Source organism: Cricetulus griseus, chromosome 2 (assembly GCF_003668045.3).
Source record: "Cricetulus griseus strain 17A/GY chromosome 2, alternate assembly CriGri-PICRH-1.0, whole genome shotgun sequence".
NCBI classification, from domain to species: Eukaryota; Metazoa; Chordata; class Mammalia; order Rodentia; family Cricetidae; genus Cricetulus; species Cricetulus griseus.
In genome coordinates, this window is record NC_048595.1 from 451,855,441 (window position 1) to 451,876,658 (window position 21,218).

Below are 21,218 nucleotides of genomic sequence, written 5' to 3' on the forward strand. Positions count from 1 at the left end.
TCAGCAATTTCATATAAGCCAAACTGTCGGCAAATGAGAAACCTCTCTGCCAATGAGATGATTTTTTTTCCCCTTCTGAAAACCTTGCCAAGTTTATGAGCCAAGAAATAGCTGAATTATAATGCCTGGAACTTCAAAGAGAAAGAGGAGTGAACGGTACTAAATATGTTTTGTAAAATACCTTTGACTTAAAATCAGCAAGGACCGATGGATACGAGAAGAACATAGTAAAAGCTTAGGGCGTGACAGGGTAGGGGTGTGCATATCCGGAGATGAGAACAGCCCGCGGGAGGAGCTTTCTTGCTTAGGTATTTTCCATTCTTTGCTTGGGAAAGTGACTATTAATCCAAGGGGGAAACATGTCAGCCGAGGAGAAGCTCGCTGCTTTCTCTGGATTTAGCACATTTTGTTCCTTCTGTGAGCCACATGTTTTTGAGGGTACGGTAGCAGGGCTCTTCTGAAAAATCCCTATGAAAAGTCTCTTGATCGTCAATTATATAAGAATAAGACAAAGTTTCCCTAGTTTTCAATTCCTCCAACGCCTTTATTTTCACTCTGAAGTTACATGCATTTTTACAAAGCCTGCAGGAAATGGTCTTAAACTCAGTAACATTTTACCACTCCCAGAGGATTGTAAACTGCAGCAGACTAACAAGACACACTGCTTCCTAAATGAAGACATGGTTTTATTCCAGGTATCATTAGGAGTTGGATTTGCTAGTAACAGAGACAAGATAGAACAACAGATTGAGGCAGTTGATTTCTTCCACATGGAAGAAATTTGGTGATGGGAGGATTTGGATTTGGGGGCACTCTGTGTTCCCTTTCATTCTGCTGCCTTGCTCTTATTTAAACCGCAGTTCTTATCCTCTATTTTACCTCCTAATCAAAGATGGCTGCTGCCATACAGGTCACATCCAGGCAGGGATGATAGGTGACAGGGATACAATTTGACAGTCTCCATTTTATAGTTCTTCTTAAGAAGCTGTTTAGACAACTTTTGCTTACATAATACTGACTGTAAGTTTTTATTCAGGAATGTCTTTGCCCTCAGCAAATTTGGAGAATTTGACATGAAGAAGGAATACTAGAGTGTTATGATAAATCTTTCCACCAAAAGCCGCCGAGCCCCACCGCCATGTGTGCGCTTTATGCCAGCCACCATCCAAGTTAGGCCCAAATTAATGCACAGAGAGACTTGTATTAGGTACAATGCTGCTTGGCCAATGACTAGGATTCTCATCTGTTATCTCAGTCTTAATTATCAAAAACCTATATATTTTATAAGACTTATCTTATCGCATGCCTTATTGGCGTCCCTCCTTGCTGGTGGATCACATTGTGCTGCTGGAGGAAGAGCAGAGGGGAAAGGGGGCACTTCCTGTTTCTCCTTTCTTAAATATGTGTCTTCTTGCTATGTCACTTCCTGCCTGGAACACCAGTTCTCTACTACATTTCCCAGAATCCTCTTTGACTCCTAGTCCTGTCTAACTTGCTGTCTCATTGGCCAAACAAGTACTTTATTCAATAATCAATAAGATGAACATACACAGTACATTCCCCATCAGTAGAGGGCTAGGGATGTAGTTCTGGGTAAAACCTTGTCTAATATGGTTGAGCTGGTGGATTCAGACTCCAGCACCACTAAACAATACTCAGGGGGATGGCTAAGGAATAAGTGAGGTCAAGTTGCTGCAGTAGCTCTTACAATGCAAATTTCCCACAGTTCACTACCTCCTCCCTGCACTTACAAGTAGTCACTCTTGATATTCCATTCTCAGTTCCCAAAAAGATACTTGATCAATCCCAGAGCCTCAATTATGGATCACTATGGAATAAAAACTCAATCCCCTAAGCAAATTACCTATCGTTCTTTGTTCTTAGCTATAGTGAGAAAGGCCAACTCATCCTGTATACTTTTGCTCATTAGTTATTTATGGTCAAGTGACCCTTAGTTTTTCATGACAGTTAGATATTTACTTGTCATGAATAATAAGATATAGATAGGGCTGTTGAAAATCTCAAATCCAACACCAATGTTCAGAGATTTTTTAAATTCTTATTTAAATTATCAGTTGGATTTCACACGTTCAAGAAATAAATGAAGAAACCAAATCCTGTGCTTGTAGACAAACCCACACACAGAAGAAAATTATAGTTCATAGAAGTGAAAAAGGCAGAGGATCCCTTTTATTGTCTGAAAGAAGTTGTCAAGAAAGGTGTCTTAACATTTCAGTGTGTTGAATAATGTAGCAATGTAAAGATGAACAGGCATGGTAATAACTCATCCATTTATCTCTTTCACCTGCCCTGGGGACCCTAATAGACTGGACTTCTAAAGAGCTAAATCCTGAAGTCTAAGGGGTGTCATAGAGGTTTCCAGAAAGCATGTGAGTTGGGCCACCAACAGAAAAGGATGGAATGCCCGACTGTACAATACTCAGGGCTGATGGGAAAATACTTTCCTAGCATAAATGGGATCCCAGACTCAGTTTTCAGCACTACAGAAACACACAGCACAGCAAAACCAAGGAAAACCATGAAACTCATGAGCTGCTTATGGAATAAGCAGCTCTGTCCATTCCTTCAGTAAGACCTCAGTCATAGCCTTTGCTTAAGGCTTCAGTCATAGCCTTTGCTCAACCCAGTGTAAGTCACCAGCACCTCCCCTTGTGTGTCTGTCTGTTTCTATTTTTCTTTCTCCTTCCAGGTTTATTTAGTGATTGATATTTTTATTCTATTTTTGAGATTATAATTACATACTTCCACTTCCCTTTCCTTCCTCCAAATTCTCCCATGCATCCCTCATTGTTCTCTTTCAAATTCATGACATCCTTTTTTCTGTAACTTGTTGTTTCATGTGTGTAGGTATATACATATATATTCCAAAATATAGCCTGGCTTTACAATGTCACTTGCATGTATTGTATGTTTTCAAGGCTAACCATCTGGTATTGAATAACCAGTTGGTGTCCTCTTCACCAAGAAAGACTGTTTCTCCTGCCCTCAGCTCCTCTCAGTGTCCATGGAGTTCTTTCTGTTGGATTTGAGGCTTTCTTCCTCCCACTTTGGATGATCTATTGTCCTTGTTCTGCTCATGCTCATGCTGCTAAGACTATGTGGGTGTAGCTTCTTACATTACAAGGAGACACAATTGCACAGTAAACACCCTAATCCTCTGGCTCTTTCTGCCCCCATCCTCAGCAATGTCCGAAGAGGCTTAGGTGTAGGAGGTATTTAGTAGATGTGTCCATTGGGACTGAGCTTTACAACTCTGCATTATTGACTGGTTGTGGTTTTCTGTAGCAGTCTCTGTTGCAGAGAGATGTTTCCTTAATGTGGTGTGAGAATTATTTGTGTGTATGAGGACAAATATTTTAGAACGTAATTAGGGATTATGCTGGTTTGGTAAAGTGGTGGCTGTAGATTCTCCTCCAAGATGCATGACTTCACTAGTCCTGGGTAGTTGGCTAGGTTTCCAATACCAGAAATGACTTTCCTTTTATTGAGTGAGTCTTGAGTCGAGACCGAATAGAGAACTGTTGGTTTTCACCAAGCTGTTGGTACCACTACTGCACACTGTAGGTTATTGTGCCATGCTGGTAACTGTTTGGTTCATAGGCATCACAGCTATATAGAACTCTCAGTTGTGTCCCTCCTTTGGAAGTTTACATGTTGCCTTCAGCTACCATGAAAGCTAGTCTTTCAGGGAAGAAGCACTTAGATCCATTCCAGCTCAGGGACCTCTTGGCCTTGTGCCTTAAATGCATAATTTCTTCAGCAATAGTAATATACCTTCCATCTATGGGTGGCAACCAAGTGTAAAAGCAATAGCCTGTATGTTTTAGCATTGTCTTGGACAAATCTTGAGCAATAGTTCAAAAGAGGGATTCTCATGCCACCAGGGCATCTTTAGTAATGAACAATAAACTTCATTTCACTTACAACCTGCCTCATCATCTCTGCCTTCCAGTGTCAGGAATGAGAAGCTTTGGGGAAAGGAATTAAACTTTCTAATGCTCATTTTCTCATCTCTAAAATGTTACAAAGATGTAGGAGATGATACAAAGGATAGACCTGACATAGAGGTAGCTTGAAAATGGGTTAGGCATCAAGACAAGAAGCAGAGGGGCTGGAGAGAGATGACTGAGATAGTTAAGAGCACTTGGTCTTGCACAAGACCTGGGTTCTCATGGTGGTTCACTACCATCTGTAAACTCGAGTTCCAGGGGATCTGACATCTTCTTTTGACTTCTGTGGGCACCAGGACTGCAAATCTTGCACATACATACATGCAGACATACAATCACACATACAATAAATATTTTTTAAAAAAGGAAAAAGCACAGAAACCATTAAGCAATGCTCTTAGTCTTTCATGGTTGTTTGGGAGAGAGGTCTGAGTCACTCATACATATGCAATGGCAAAAATTTTCTAGTGTATTGTAAATGAATCATTAATTTAAACTGTCAGTTTTGAAAGAAAAATTTAAAATATTTTAACACCACAATAATAATCAACACCACTTTAATTTCTTTTGATAGTTTATAAACTACTGCACCATCTTGTATAGTCTGGCAATCATCAACATGTAACAATAAATCTTTCTATCAAGCCACCTGATCTCTGCTGCCATGTGGGCGCCCGAAACAACACACAGAGTCTTATATTAACTACAATGCTGCTGGCTGACGACTAGGATTTCTTAATCTATATATTTTATAAAAACTTATCTGATCGAGGATGGTAGTGGCGTGCATCCTCTCTTGTTGGGCTCACATGGCAGTTCCCCTATACTACATTTCCCAGAATCCCCCTTGACTCCTAGTCCCACCTATCTTGCTTTCCTATTGGCCAACAGTGCTTTATTCATCAACCAATAAGACAAACATACACACGGAAAGATGTCCCCCATCATCAACATTATAAGAGATGTTCTTTGTATAACCAAAACATAGTGGTTAACAAGATGTTTTGCTAAGACACCCAGCAAGACAGATTATCTGTATGCAGTCTAAATGTGGCTTGCAAGTGTTAGCAACTAGTTTTCAGATCAAAAGGTTTCTATTAACCCGTAAGTACTTTCATAACACACTTGGACTGTGTATCTCAAGTTGATAAAATTAAGAAGTCTGATCTATTCCAAAGTAAACATTTCTATTTTGAGGATTTGTCACATATTTTTCTTACTCCATATATTATGTATATGAGAAATGTCACCATGCCTAAATTTGCCAGGAGAAGCATACCATGATGCATGGTCACACATGTGCATTTGTGTTACACGTTTATTTTAGTTAAATACAAAGGGTTGATATAAACATCTGATATAATTGTCTTTCAAAGAAACAACTTTGTTTGTTTGGCAATGGTGGCACACACCTTTAATCCCAGCACTTAGGAGGCAGAGGCAGGCAGATCTCTGAATTTGAGGCCAGCCTGGTCTACAGAGCTAGGTCCAGGATAGCCAGGGTATTAACAAAGAGAAACCCTATTCCCTGGGCCCCACCCCCCCAAAAAAAAGAAGAAATAAACAAACAGCTTTAACTTTTTAATTGATTCAGAATTTGGAAGTTATGCAAAATAATCATAGGACTTTCCATTGAAAATTCCCAAAACCCATGAAAGAAACCATACTGATATTTGACAAATTGCATTCTGCTTAAAAACAGCACCATCCAGATAGCTCACTCACTGTACCAATTTTGGTTTCAAGAAATTTTCCTCTCTTAAATCAAGTGCACCTTCATCCCTAAAAAAAATGTGTGTTCTCAGAGGATGTTGGAAAGGTTCTGAAGGCAATTACAAAAAGGGAATGTTTTTAAAAGATTTTTAAATAAGTGTACTATTGCAGTATGACTATGAGCTCCTGGAGGACTGTTATGAAGTGAGAGACTCACAGGAGGACGAATCGTGATGGGTTTCTTTTTATAAAGCAATCGTCTCGTCTCAGGTATGCCATCTGTTGAGCCTCCCCGATTCTGTCAGACAGGAATATTTTCATCATTTCTTCCTTAGGGAGAATGCAAGGCATACAGACCATGGGGGAAGCTTAGAAAATGTGGGAAAGCTACTTAAGTATATCTCACAATGAAAAAAAAAAAAAAAGAAAGAAAGAAAGAAAACCAGAAGAGAGAAACAGATTGTAAGTGCTAAAAGACAGAAATAAGATGGTGGGCCATTACCATGTTTCAACACTTATTAGGTATTACTTTCAATGTTCTTGTTGGTGATCATTAGCATTGAGTTTTTACCACAGGCCAATCACCATGCTTGTTACTTGACACTTGATAGCTTGTATAAGCAGCAAATGCATCTAAGTGAGATGCCATTACTAGTGCCTTCCAGAGGAGCAAGGGGAGAAGGGATTCCTACAAGTCAAAGGCCTATACAGTGTTCAGATTCCTGCTTCTAGGACTCGAAAGTCCATGTCATGAAACAAACAGAAACCAGCATGGCGAGAGATCTTTCAGAGAGCGAGCAAGTTCAGACACATCTAAGACACCTCCTCAGAGAGTGTGGACAATCGGCGCTCTGAGCCTGTATCCTATGATTCCTGTTGATTCCGTGGTGCAATATTCTATTATGGCCTTGGACTACCTCCTGAGAGCTCAAAGCACACACGTGGGATGAAGGGAAGCACCAATCAATGCCAACTCAGTTAGAGTAACACCAGATAGCCACAGTGGTCCTAGAGTGCTGTTTTATTTGATTAGCTTCCCTTTTAATACTGAAAAAACTTCCTGCTCAAATTTCTGGATCGTGACGACTTCCCCCAGGATCTTAATGTGGCCTATGTCATGATAGATCATCACTGGGAATTAACTGCATATTGAGAAACTTCTCTACAGATTATGGGTTTATATTGTTTTGTTTTTTTTAAAGTTAGTGTACAAAAGAATGGGTTTCATTATGGCAATTTCATATACGCTTCTGTCTTAGCTAAAGTCTCTATTACTGTGAAGAAACATCATGAACAAGGCAACTCCTATAAAGGAAACATTTAATTTGGTTGGCTCACAGTTTCAAGGGTTTAGTCCATGATTATCAAGGTGGGGTATGGCAGCAGCAGACAGACATAGTACTGGAGAAGGAGCTCAGAGTTCTACATCCTGATCCACAGGCAACAGGAAGTGAACTCTCTACCACACTGAGTGTAGCTTGAGCAAAGGACACCTCGAGGAGGCCCACTCCCACAGTGACATATACTTCCCCCTACAAAGCCACACCTCCTAATATTGCCACTCCTTTGGGGGTCATTTTCTTTCAAACCCCCATAACTACCAGTCATGATCATCTTAGGGTGTCCAGTCCACCCCCAATTTGGTTCCACGTACCCTTTTTCACCCCCTCTTGGATTCCCTTTCCCTTTTTTTCTTTGCAATTTGAAAGAAAAAGGAAATACATAGAAATGTTAGCTCCCTTCTACCCAATGTCTGACCAGAAATTACATGAACTGCTCTTGTTTGATTTTTTCTTTTATTAAAAATAGATTACTTAATGCAAGATGTTCTAATTACAGCTTTCCATCTACTCCTCCCAGTTCCTTCCTTCCTCCCATCTAAATTCACGCTCTTTCTGTTTCTCATTAGAAAACAAGCAGACATGTAAGGTATAATAATAAAGTAAAATATAAACAAATAAATTGGAATATGGAGAAACAAACAAACAGAAGGAAAAGAGCCCGGGAAAAAAAAACAACAAAATCAAAATGAAACAGATATATATGCAGAGACACACTCATTCACACATTCAGGAATGCCATAAAAACACAAAACTGGAAGCCATAATGATGGGGGAAGTGCTTCTGTGTATGTGTTTGTCTTACTGGATGATAAATAAAATACTGTTTGGCCAATGAGATAGAAAGTTAGACAGGACTAGGAGTCAAAGAGGATTCCGGGAAATGTAGTAGAGAAGTGGTGATCCAGGCAGGAAGTGACATAGCAAGCAGACTCATATTTAAGCAAGGAGAAACAGGAAGTGTCCTCTTTTCCCATCCACTCTTCCTCCAGCAGCACAATGTGATCCACTGGCAAGGAGGGACACCAATGGAAGGTGTCCAATAAGATAAGTCTTATAAAATATATAGATTTATGATCATTAAGACTGAGCTAACAGATGAGACTCCTAGTCATTGGCCAAGCAGCATTTGTACCTAATATGTCTCTGTATTATTTTGTCCATCCACGAGGCGGGCAGAACTCGGGCGGCTTTTGGCGGAAGGATTTATTGTAACACCAAAACACATAGACAAAACTACAAGAAATAAATAAAAATATAAAAATAAATTTTAATTAAAAAAACATCCTGATATAGCATCATGACACAAGGAACCTCTATAGATGCCGTTGAATTCTTTGAACCATTTACTGCTTAGCATGGGCCTTACTCTTAAAAAATAGTTTGTTTCCCAAACAAGACTCCCTTGGAGAAAACTGATTTTTTTCATTTGTAAGTGAATATCTATTTGAGATAGCTTTGGGGTCAGGGATGGGGACCTGTGTTCACTTCTCCGTTCAGCTCTAGGACCCCGTCTGGTATAGACTCATGCAGGTCCTGTGTATGCTGCCTTGGCCTCTGTGAGTTCACATACAAGTGATGCTGCTGTGTTTAGAAGGCCATGTTTCCATGGTGTCGCTATCCCCTCTGGCTCTTACATGCTTTCTGCCTTCTCTTCTGCAGGAGTCTTTAAGACCTGAGGGGAGGGATTTGATGGAGACATTTAGTTTAGTACTAAGTGGTCCAAAGTCTCTTACTCTCTGCTTAATATCTGGCTTGGGTCTCTGTATTTGTTCCCATCTGCTGCAGGAGGAAGCTTCTCTGATGATGGCTGAGCAAAGCACTGACCTATGAGTGTAGCAGATTGTTGTTAGTCATTTTATTGCTACATTCCTTTTGTAGAATAGCAGTATTTGGTTTTACCCTAGAGACCTGGGCTATCTAGTGTCAGGTTCTTGATCACACAAGCAGTGTTGGGTATGGGTTCCATCTCAAAGATTGGGCCTTAAATCAAATCAGATATTGATTGGTTACTACTCTCATGAACTTTGTGCCCCCGTTGCACTAGCAGAACTTGGAGGCAAGACACTGTTGTAGGTTGAGGGTTTTGTAGCTGTGTTGGTGTTTAGATTTCTGCTTTGTTAATGTGCAGAATAGCTTCTGTACCAAAGATGCTAGAATGTAGGGCTGAAGGTTTTAGATAGGCACAAGAGCAACTTCTCCAGGTTCAATTAGTTATGTTGGTGTTATTTTCAGCCATGGGACCTTGGCATCAGTTTGTGGAGAGCAACATTTAGTCTTTTCACACACTGTTGAATACTCACATGGGACCCTTTGGCTAATAACTGTGGCGTCTGTGCCACGACTAAGTCTAATGGAACCTCCACTTGGCATTGGAGCCACAACTAAGTCCGAGTATCAGGCGAAAGCCTGGAGATTTAGTTAAAAAGCTGAAATGTCTGGCCACTTGTGCTATGTGCTTCTGTCCGACTTTGTCTTTTTTATTCCAGGGGGAGAGCAGACTTATATACACTTACAAAACAATGGAAAAAAACCCAGGTGTAAGAGCTCGTGGAAGAAGAGCTTGTGTTTTCCCAGGTGTAGTGGGTCAAGGCCAGGGCTGTTAAGTCAGGACTAGAAAACAGGATGCACCTGTGGTTATTGGCTGACAAGCAACTCACAGAGACCCTGTGGGGGCTGGGACCCAACAAATAACTTAATCAGATATACCCACTGTCAGTACTGAAGCTTCGTTTAGTGATAAGGGATGTCCAGTTGGGTCTTTGTCTCCCTCATTATTTGGTGATTTCATTTAGATCACCTTCATATATGTATATAATTTAGGAAGCATGTAATGTATTAGGTTTCCATATGATGCCTCAAATGGCCCTTAATTTCAACTGTCTCTCTCTGTATTTTCTCCCTCACCCCCGTCATCTTCTGTCCCCCTCTTCCTTCCCACTCTCTGTTTGACCCTCTGATTACAACACCCCATCCATAATTATCCATTCTATTTCCCCTTCCTAGAGAACTCTGTCCTTTAATCTATACCTCAGTGGTTCTATGGGTTGTAGCTTGTTATCTTTGACTTAACAGCTAACATCTGCATATAAGAGAATTCATACCATATTTGTTTTTCTGGGTCTGGGTTACCTCACCCAGGATGATTTTTTTTTTCAGTTCCATAATTTACTAGTAAATTATTTCATGATTTCTTTTTTTCATAGTGGAGTAATATTTTATTGTATAAATGTACCACATTTTCTTATTCATTCATCTGTTGAGAGACATCTAAGTTGTTTTACTTTTATTTATTTATTTAAATTTTTGCAGTTTTCTGGCTATGCATGGATCAGCAATGAGAAAGGCTGAGCAAGTGTGTCTGTAGTAGAATTAAGTATCCTTTGGGTATATGGCCAACAACAGTACAACTGGATCTTGAGATGGGTCAATGTCCATTTTCCTAAGGAACCACCACATTCATTTCCATAGTGGCTGTGAGTTTGTGTTCTCAACAGCAATAGATGAGTGATGAATGCCTATTTGAATTATCTTTCATCAGTCATAGAAAATAAGTCCTCAATAAATGAATTCACATCTATCCATTACACATACGTCTTAACCCCACACAAGAAATTCTAACTGAGCAAGTGCAGCTTCGAGCTACTGCTCAGACACAGACACCCACTCCCATTCTTGTTCTTTATCAAAGCTTTGCTCTGCTCATTCTGCCTGCTCATGGATGCTGGCTATAACACACACACTATTGGGGTTCCTACTAAAGCGGTATTAGAGTGTAGTTTCTCCTCCTCCTCCCCCATCTCTGCTTCTATTTCCATCCCTTTGAGATCTCCATCCTTCAGCTCTGTTTCCAGGTCCTTAGGGAGGCAATCCAGGGTCTGTCCCCTAGGAATCCACTTTCCAATTAGTCTTTTTGCTCCATGAAAACCCCATCATTGATTCCTCAGACTTTTTTAATACCTAGACAGATGTATGTGCTCTATGAAGGGGGATTGCCATGGATGGTGGTATGCTGCATGCCAGGACTAATCTCCTATTCCACAGACACCAGGACTCAGTTAGTCTTGGTTGACTAGGCAATTCCCATGTAGTTTTTGCTTAATGTCTGAGTAATTGAAGGGAGAAGGACTTTGGTCTATCTTTCTCCTTTTGTGACTTCCTCCCTTTGCACTTTATTTGAGATTATGAGTGAGTGTGATTTCAGATGAGAAACATTTAACGGTGAGTCAGGGAGATGAAATTTCACTGAGATGCAGAACACAGGAAGAGAAAATGTGTGAAAACTCACGTTGACTGGGTTGTCTTGGTAGCTCGTAAAGCAGAGAAAGGAAATTCCCGCACAGTGGGTTTTAATAAAATTGGCAAGCTGGGATGTGGGGCTGTGTGAGAACCCTGGTGAGGAATAGAGAGACAGAAGGCAAGCGTAGGAATCATAAGGCCTTTCTTATCGTGGACGTTTTTCCCCCTGCACCTAATTTATTCTGCAAATGAGTTCCCAGATGAGAACTGTTTTCCTATGAATCTGCAATAATAAATTTAAGAGGATGGGGATGCATCTTCCAATGGAAGAAGTAAATCAAATACCAGGCAGTATTATGCTTTGGCATTAGAGACTTCTGTGAGGAATGTGCATACTAAATGTATATAGTAAATGTATACTAATGTACATACTAAAGAGTATACGGGAATTTAGATTCCCCGAGGAGATTACATGAGGCATGGGCATTGCTCAATGAGGAGCCTCATGGTGCAATTTTATAAAAGTCACAGTTTAAGAGATTTACAAATAGTACTCAATTTTCATGCAACTTCTCCAGACTTTTTTTTTATTTAAATTAGTAACAAGTTTGCTTCACATGTCAATCCCAGCTCCCTCTCCCTCCCCTCATCCCCTGCCCCCCACCAAAGCCCCCACCACATCCCCCCTCTGCTCCTCAGGGATGGTGAGGCCCTCCATGGGGCATCTCTAAAGTCTGTCATATCATCCCAGGCAAGGCCTACGCCCTCCCCTATGTGTCCAGGCTGAGAGAGTATCCCTCCATGTGGAAAGGGCTCCCAAAGTCCATTCGTGCACCAGGGACAAATACTGATCTACTACCCAAGGCACCATAATTGCCGAGGCCTCCTCACTGATACCCACTTTCAGGGGTCTGGATCAATCCCATGCTGGCCTCTCAGCCATCAGTCTGGGGTCCATGTGCTCCCCCTTGTTCAAGTCAGCTGTTTCTGTGGGTTTCACCAGCCAGGTCTTGACCCCTTTGCTCATCACTCCTCCCTCTCTGCAACTGGGTCCCAGGAGTTCAGTTCAGTGTTTAACTGTGGGTGTCTGCTTCTGCTTCCATCAGCTACTGGATGAAGGCTCTAGGCATATAAGGTAGTCATCAATCTCATTATCCAGGAAGGACATTTAAGGTAGCCTCTCCACTATTGCTTAGATTGGCAGTTCTTCTCCAGATTTCTAAGTCAGCCATGTAAAGCAAGACCGTCATATAGTGGCCACAGAACTCCTGTTTCCTTATTTCTCATTTTATCAGTGAGCTACCACTTTCTTATTTGTTTTGTTATTTATGTTCTGTTTCCACCTACCACTGACTTGTTATTAGCAGTATAGCTCAATGGTAGAATATCTGCCTAATATTCCCTAGGCCTTGAGTTTAATTCCCTGTGTGTGTGTGTGTGTGTGTGTGTGTGTGTGTGTGTGTGTGTGTGTGTGCATGTGTGCCCTCATACACTACACACACACACACACACACACACACAAACAAACAAACAAACACACACTCGTGTATTATGAATACTTTGGACCATTTGTGGTACTGTGGTACCTACTAGATACTCTGTAATTTGTTTACTGAATAATAAATGACCGTGAGAGACTGGGGGAGTTTAAGTTACACAAGTAAACCACTGGACTCACAGCTGGCAGCCAGTCCAGGGCTCCTTCATTTATCACTGTTACAATAGCTCTTGTTTGCTTAGCTACCATGGTTAATGTGCAAGAGATGACATGCCTCTACAGGAGGCTGCTGAAGGCCAGGAAGCAGGCCATTGAACAACCCTACCTGCCAGCATTCACACTGGGATTTACAGGAAATGTTAGTGGGCTTAGCTGTTGTAACCCTCACCAATGAAAAACTTGTGATAAAGTCCCTTCCAAAATTTAGGCCTTTGACCTTCAAAAGAGTCTGCAGATTCTAGAGTGAGTGTCCAGCAACTTTAGCCTCTATGGCGTATTTGGAAAAGACACCACAGAGGATCCTGCTAGAGATTCAGGCTGGCTGGCTGCTAGGAAGGAGTGGAAGGTCACTTTACTACAGGACTGTCCATCGTTGCTTCCTTCTCTTCCAGGGGAGACCACAGGCTTAGGCACAAGGTGTGGACAAAATGCCAATTTTGTCTCAAAATCTCTACTAAAAGAGGGGAAGAGGTAGCCTAAATCCTGTGCCCCAGCTTGCTTGTGGCCGGGTGGGCGGGGCAGGCATCCCGCGGTTCTCAGAGGGTCCGTCCTGGAGAACTTCTCCTATTAACCACTTCACTGTTTTGTCCCCATCTCATTATCTGTTCTTGTTAAAATCTTTATTATTCATGGATGCAAAAAAATCCCATCATTAACCCATCATAAATATTCATAACCCTTTGCAATTGTGTGCATTTCATTTAGCCACTTGGCAAAACTTCTCTGAAGTACCCAGGCTTTAAGGAAATCTGGCTAATGAGACGAGAGCCCGGGAAATGCAGGGTGGCCTTTCTCCTCTGTGTTATTTTATTTTAACCTGAAAACAAATGCAAAATATAAATAATAATTAAAAGAGATAAGCAGGGGAGGTGCTCACTGGCAAAGAAGAGCCTCATATCCCCTGGCTTTGTCTTGATTGTGTTCTTGTGTCTAGCGGAAGAGTAAACCCTGTACTACAAGAGAGGGATTGTGAGTTTGCGCTACTAATGGATTTATCCAAAAGCCTACAGAGGCAATATAAATCCTCCGCTTGGGTAAACAGGACCTTTCTTCACATGGTCCGGACAGTTACTGACGTCAGGTTGAAGTTGAGATAAGAGTGGCCTGTTCCTTGTGTGTACTATATATACCAGGCAGCCTTCCCAGTTTCAGTGTCTGAGAAAGTATTATATCCATCTCACTCTTCTTCTTCTAATCCACTTTATCTGAACTATGTGCTCCCCCACCAGTATGCAGAGCTTTGCATGGAAGTAAAAGAAAACCCAGAAAATTGTCACTGCCCCCACATGGAATTGGAATAAAGTACTTCCCTACTGCCATCCCCTCCCAGCAGGGAGATCTTTTGTCCCATAAATTCTTGCCTTGAAATTTCTTTTCCTGCCTTTCAGCTTAAAGATTCTCACCACTGAAAAGGAGCATTTAAATGGCATGAGCTTGTAGAAGAAAACGTGTATAGCAGTAGACGTTGCCCCTTGCCTGTACTTGTTTAGGCTTCTTCCATGCCACTGCTGACAACGTTTATGCTCGATAATGAGTTGCTTTTCCAGCATAACGGCTAACAGGTGCCGGGAAACATTGGGAGCATTGGAAACTGCTCAGCAAGTTGTACTTCCCCTGAGGGTTTCTGCTGTATAGAAACACGTTACCACCAGTGCAAGTGCGAGACTGGAGGGTGGTGTGCATCACTGGGTTAGGAAATGTCACATGTTAATAGGGAGCACACCCAGTTCCCAAGCAGAGGACCAATTAACAAAACTTCTCTGAGGTCCGGTCCTGTGGAATTAGACTCACTTCTCCCAACTATTGATCCTTGAGCTCATTTGTGGTAGTGTTCGGCAACCGTCTCGTTGTTTGTTGGACCATCTTGAAGACTCTAATTAGAGTCTGTCTTTCGTGTTCCTCTGCTAACTGATATGGGTTATCATCAGGGAGAAGGGACTCTTCCTACTATTTATTTTATATTCTACCCCATAGGAAAGATCTGTACCTTCAAGAAAATTAAGTGTACTGTTTTATAGGATTCATGGTGTCGATTTATATGTGACCTTTGAAGTGTGGCACATTTCTTCAGTGTGTTCTGTATTAAAATTCAAAATCAGGTCTTAAATTCTAGTAGTATTAATTACTCCCTCTGTGCCTCCATTGCTCTATTCTTCACAACCTTCTTAGCCCATCATATTTGCTTAATAAAGTATTTTGCTTGCAAGGAGCTATGATTCACTCAGCATCGCTTGGGTAATGAGGGCTTATTTTAAGGCTGTCTGTGCTGTTACTAGAGCCAGAATCTCATGGAGTCCTCTAAGTAGAAGGCAGACAGTGGCCTGGCTGTGATTCCAGTGTTGCAGTGAGAAAATGACTCTGAGTTTAAGGACCTGGTTCTAAGGAACTGAAGAGCTGAAGCAAGGCTTTGCCAGAGAGATGTCCCTGGGTTCACAATGCAGGCCTGCTGTGTTTTCACTCATGCCTGTCTCTTCTGAGTTGGTCTACTCACATTGCCTCTTAAGAGAGACAGTCCGTGGTCCCAATAGCTACTCATAAGAAGGGAGGTATTTCTCTGCTTGACCTCTGTGGCTGCCTGTCTTTATGTCAATCGCCCAGTCTCTGTCCAGCCAGCTAGCCCGTGGAGGAAATGGTGAATAATGACATAGCTTCCAACAGCTTCATTATACTTCCCCAAGTGGATTGGATCACCAACTCTCTAGCTCATGTGAGCAAGCTCAAGGCTATTAGCTTTTCCTGGGTGGGGCCCAAATCCTATTAAAATATCCATTGTGCTTAGCATCATTGGCGGGGTGTTGTAGGCGCTCCATCGGTTATGGTCTACTTGTGTTCCTTTCCACCGTGGGTAGTTCTGGGTGAAGTCACTTTGGTTGATGTTTACATAAGGCTTAATATCATTTACTTGTCAATGGGGGAATTCTTGAGGATTCTGGGTTCTAAGACATACATAGTAGGTTTCATTTCCCCATTCTAGATTTTTCTATTTAAAAAAATGAATAAAAACAAACAAGCAAGCAAAGCCCCACCAACTATCTGAGTGTGGTACCACATGCCTGTAATTCCAGCACTTAGGAGGAAAGAGGTCAGCCTGACTTTGAGGTCAGCCAGGTCTACAGACTGAGTTCCAGGACAACCAAGACTACACAGAGAAACCTTGTCTCGAAAATAAATGAACAAATAAATAAACAAATAAATAAAGAGTTATAGCAAAGTCAGCAATCCATTTTTAGAAGAAGAATTGCTGTGACCTCTCTCTCCAAGTCTGTCTAATGTAGTGGTGTTGCTTTCTTTGGTTAGGGGGAGGAATAAAACCCTACAGCCTCCACAGGGACAAGCTGTTGGGAAGATGCATTTGCTTTCTGGTTTTCAGAGAGATTCATACTTTTTTTTCATATGGAAAGGTAGACAACTCCCTTCACAACCCCCCCCCCCCGTACTTCACAAGGTCTGGAGCAGGCATCACAGATGCTGGGGAGGAAAGAAGTAGACATGGGCACAACTGGCATCGCTTGCTTCCCTCAGAGCAATCATAGGCACACTGTGTGACCATGCTACAGTCTCGTTGGTGGATTTTCCCAGTGGAATTAACTGTCTACAAATAACTAGGGCACCAAAATTCTGGGATCACAGGCATGATTCTAGAAGCACGAACATGTAACTCCAAGTACAAGTTTGTGCTGAACAAAGACCTGTCCCTGCATGAGCTGTCACCCATCGCCTAAGCCCACTTTTATCTGTTCCTGCTTGTCTGTCCATGTATATAAAGACAGAGAAGGTTAGATAGGAGCCTACAAAACACCACAGCGACTGAAAACTCAACTTTTGCTCTTGTAAATCTCCCATAAAAAGATGTGTATAGTCAGGTGTGGTGGCACACACCTTTAATCCCAGCACTCAGGACGTAGAAGCAGGTAGATCTCTGAGTTGGAGTCCAGCCTGGTCTACAGAGTGAGTTCCAGGACAGTTAGGGCTACACAGAGAAACCCTGTCTCGAAAAACCAAACCTCCTGCCACCCCCCACTTCCTGGCAAGTCTTTTCCTTATTTTGGGGGCACTGCTTCTGGAAGACCATTCTCATCTGCTGTGTATATAACTAGTTGTCATTGTAATATCCGTTACCTTTGCTTTCTTCTTGTCTGCATTCTGTTTCTTCATATCATTCTACAGGCTGTTTGTCAACAGCTGCAGAACCTAATTTCTCTCTCCTCTCCATGGTGCTGTCAGAATTGGGCCAGAGAAGTATGGTGTGTGTGTCCACTTTGAATAGCATGGTAAAGGAGGGTGAGGTTCCCAGTAGACAGAGTAGGTAATAAGTCTTGTGGGCAAGATCGATGATAAAAGGAAGAGGGGGCCGCAGATGGGGGATGGAAAGCTAGGCAAAGATGAGGGCAGCCAAACAGATTCCAGCTAAAACTGATTCCGCTTGCTAATGAATGCACTTGCTAGTACTGAATTCCTGATACTCTCTTCACCTCTCAAGTTAAAAAAAAAAAAATTGATTCCATGCCAGTTACTAGGGGCAGAGTTGTCACTTATCAGGGAGATTAACTTGCTTTGTTGAATACTGACAGGGACCAAGGGAGAGCAGAAACCACTCAGAATGGAGGCCACTCTAATTCATGGTAACATCAAAACCAGAACGGGAGTGAACCAAGGATGTACAATTTATGCCAGCTCCAAGTCCAGACTGACGGAACCCTGGAGAGTGAATATGAGGAGTTCCTAAACGAAGAAGGATTTTGGCCATCTCTGAAGAACCTTTCTGTCCAAACTGGTTATACTTCTGAAGGTATGGACTCTAGTCCTACAGCCTCAGAGCCTCACACTCTCACACCGAGCCAACTACACCAGTCAAAAGACGTTAATTGTAATAATGGCTGCACTCGAGGCCTTGGAACATTGGGTCACTCTCTGTGTAGGGAATAAGCATAATTGAAGGAAAGACACCAAGGGTCCCTAATGCCAAGCCATGCTTCTGCCAGAGCAGATGGTTTCCCTGTGCAGCTGAGCTCTGGGAAATCTCTGAAGTGTGGACAGATATGTGAGGACTGTGGTGCTTGGCTGGGCATCCTCAGCCTGATTTCTTTTAACTGCCACATTTCTGCCCTGTGGCTGTAGATGTTATCAGAATGGTTTCAAGAATGTCTAACACACTTCTCACTCTCCTTTCGAATGCCACATTGCTTAGAAGGGACAATGCCTTGAAAAAAAAAAAAAACAAAGCTGCGATGAATACATAAAATTAGAGAATGTAAAAAAGTCTGAGTGTATTTATGTAGAGCAGTGGGGCGGTGGGTGGTGGGGTGGGTGGTTGGCAAACACCTGAAAGAAGTGACAATACAGATATATAGTTGGTTTTCCCTGTCCTCGGGTTTGGCACCTATGGACTCAACCAACCACTGTCTGGAAAGGCTTCTGTACTAACGGTGCAGACTTTTTGCTTGTCATTATTCCTAAGCAGCACAAGGACTATTTACAGAGCACTTACGCTGTGTCAGATATTGTAAGGAGGATAACTATGACTTGCAGTATGCAGGACCGTGCTGCTGCGGTTTTATGAAACGCTACGGTGTTTTCCAGACAGCACTTGCGCATTCACAGATACCAATTTCTACATGCGTCCTGAATTCGGTCTGGATACCTAGCATTAATCAAACGTTTCCCAAGTTTGAGAGATAAATCTGAGCATGTCCAGAGGGCATGTGATGACTTGAGAAATTAGAGAAGAAAGTTACATTGAAGAGTAAACTTCTGTGGTAAAACCACTGACTCACAAATTAGAAGTGTTTGGAAAGCTGCCCAGTCCCTTTCTCCTGATTGCTGCAGGGCTTTGGAAACTTCCTTTAAAAAGGGATAAACATGTCATTTGTTTTTCCTTCAGCCCTGGCTTTTAAGTTCTTAGGAATGGGGAGTAACAGACTGGGGGGTGGGGGACGGACTGTCCAAATCCTAGGCGCTCTTGCCCCGCCTTCTTTCCCAGTGCTACCTGGGTAAAGCAACTTGCTGGGCTCCGCCCCTCCAGGGAGGGAGGATGACAATCCCCCCTTCCCGTTAATTCTTCCAGGCTTGTTGGAAAGAGCCATTGGTTTATATTTTATTCCTCATGCCTTTGAGATCTGGGGATGAAATACTCTCTATAAACCACAAAGCCTATTACTATTTTAAGTACCTGCATCTTCCAGAAGGAACACGCCGGCTCCCTGCAGGAGAAATAAATGGAGTCGGCTTTCGGGCTGGCACACTGTCTTTAGCAGAAAATAAAGAAAGACACAGATTGTCCTGTTCTCTCCACTGTGGAAAATGTGTCTCGATGGAGTAAAACCGAACACATATTTCAGAGGAGGAACTTGTCACACACTGGAACACAAATCAGAGGCCTTTCCCAGGGCAGGGGTACGGAAGGGGTCAAAAGAAAAGAAAAGAAAAGAAAAAAGCAAGCTTTGAACACAAAAAGGAGTGATGATAAAATTCACTTTCAGGGATGTTATGGGAATAAACATGTTCTTTCTCTTGTTCTAGGGTGCTGTTTCATGGGTGCAAAGGAAAGGAACGGACCCTGGCTACACACCTTTCAGTCTCACCAGGTTCAGGTTGAGGAAGCACCTGGTACTTGCGAACAAAAAAGCAAGCAAAAATATTTTGTTCTATTTTCCCATTGTCATCTCCCTTTGAGATTTTTTTTTTTTCGTCCCTCCCTTTGTGTTCTTGTCAGGACTGACAAGCATCCGTGTGTTACCAAGTAACATGAAGTTCTTGCTTGAATAATCATGAAGAAAATCCAGGGTATTTCAAAGCACGTTATTGACTCGGAGAACCACCCACTAGATTGAATTCCTCTGATTATCATTGATTGACAGCACCCTCTAGGTGCTGTTTTTTCACCAAATGGTCAGGTCTGTGATGCCCCTGCTTTGGCTCTGGCACTGGTGTCTTTGTCTCAGAGCTATTATGATGTTGGCTGTAGTCAGGAAGGTTTCTCTGCTTGATGATATAGAAAACCCCCTGTTCAAGTAAAGATCAACAGAACAATAACAACAAAAAACCCTCAGCAAAGGACAAGAAGAGAAACTAGCCCAGATTGTTTTTCTGTTTTCTTTTCCTCTGTATTAGTCATCCAGCCAGCCTTCAGCTTTCATAACAACAGTGCTGTCATTGGCTACAATATGGCAGAGCTCATGGCATGCTTAGAATGAATGGGGGGTACTTTATATAAGCAATGAAATTACGCTTCCCTCCTAGCCTGTGCAGAGGCCATTGAAAAGAGGGTAGCAACCTGTGATGGACTAACCAAGGGTTCCTTCTGTTGGGGCAGGCTGAACGTGAGGCCACTATTCCTCTTTATTCTTCTTGGTCCTAAGGGTTGAATCCAGAAATGCCATATGAAAGGGTAAAACATTGCATTCCACTTGGAAACAGGAAGGAGATCAGAGATTGAAGGCTTCCTTGGAAATAGTATTTGCACAGTGATCCCAGGATTTGTAACTGGGTACTAAGTTTTTCTGCCAAGTCTGGCCCGACAAATCATTTCTTCTGCATACTAACTAAACATTTGGCGAAGTCCTCAACTGTTTCCTGCAATGAGATTCCCTGTCTTCTTCTTCTTTTTAGATCTTAGGCATTTCCTTATTGTCTGTATTTTAAGCAAGGGGCAACGGATACAGCTTCACCACTCAGAGTGAGCAGTAAGGAGTCCAGCTTATATTTCTGGTTGTGAGCCTAGCCTTTAATGGCTGAGCCATCTCTCTAGCCCAATAGCTCCATCTTAAAAATAGGCACACATGTCTTCAGCCACTGGACAACTTAATAAAATGGAATGTCTCTCACTAAACACTGACAGAGAGTACTGTCCTGATTAGTTATTTATGATTTTTGGGTATCTCTTCTCCAAAGGGAAAACATGTTTCCCACCACAGTTTTACAGAGCTTTCTTAAAGGGTTGTGATATTATTATCTGAACATGAAACTAAGCTTCACACACAAAAAAAAATCTCTAAGATGCTGTTTTGCAAACAATTCCCATGAAGTTGTTGTGATCAATGAACAATGTCTCAGAAATACTTGGATTTTTTATAGCTCCTATATTTACTATGTATTCCTACAAAATGTGAGATTCTAATACACATGTGTTTTATTCACAAAACACATGGCAGCCTAGACACTAAATGTCCCCTGTGATTCCTTATTTTCAGCACCTTGGATGATCACAAATTCCAAATGTGATGTTGGCAAAATTAAAGG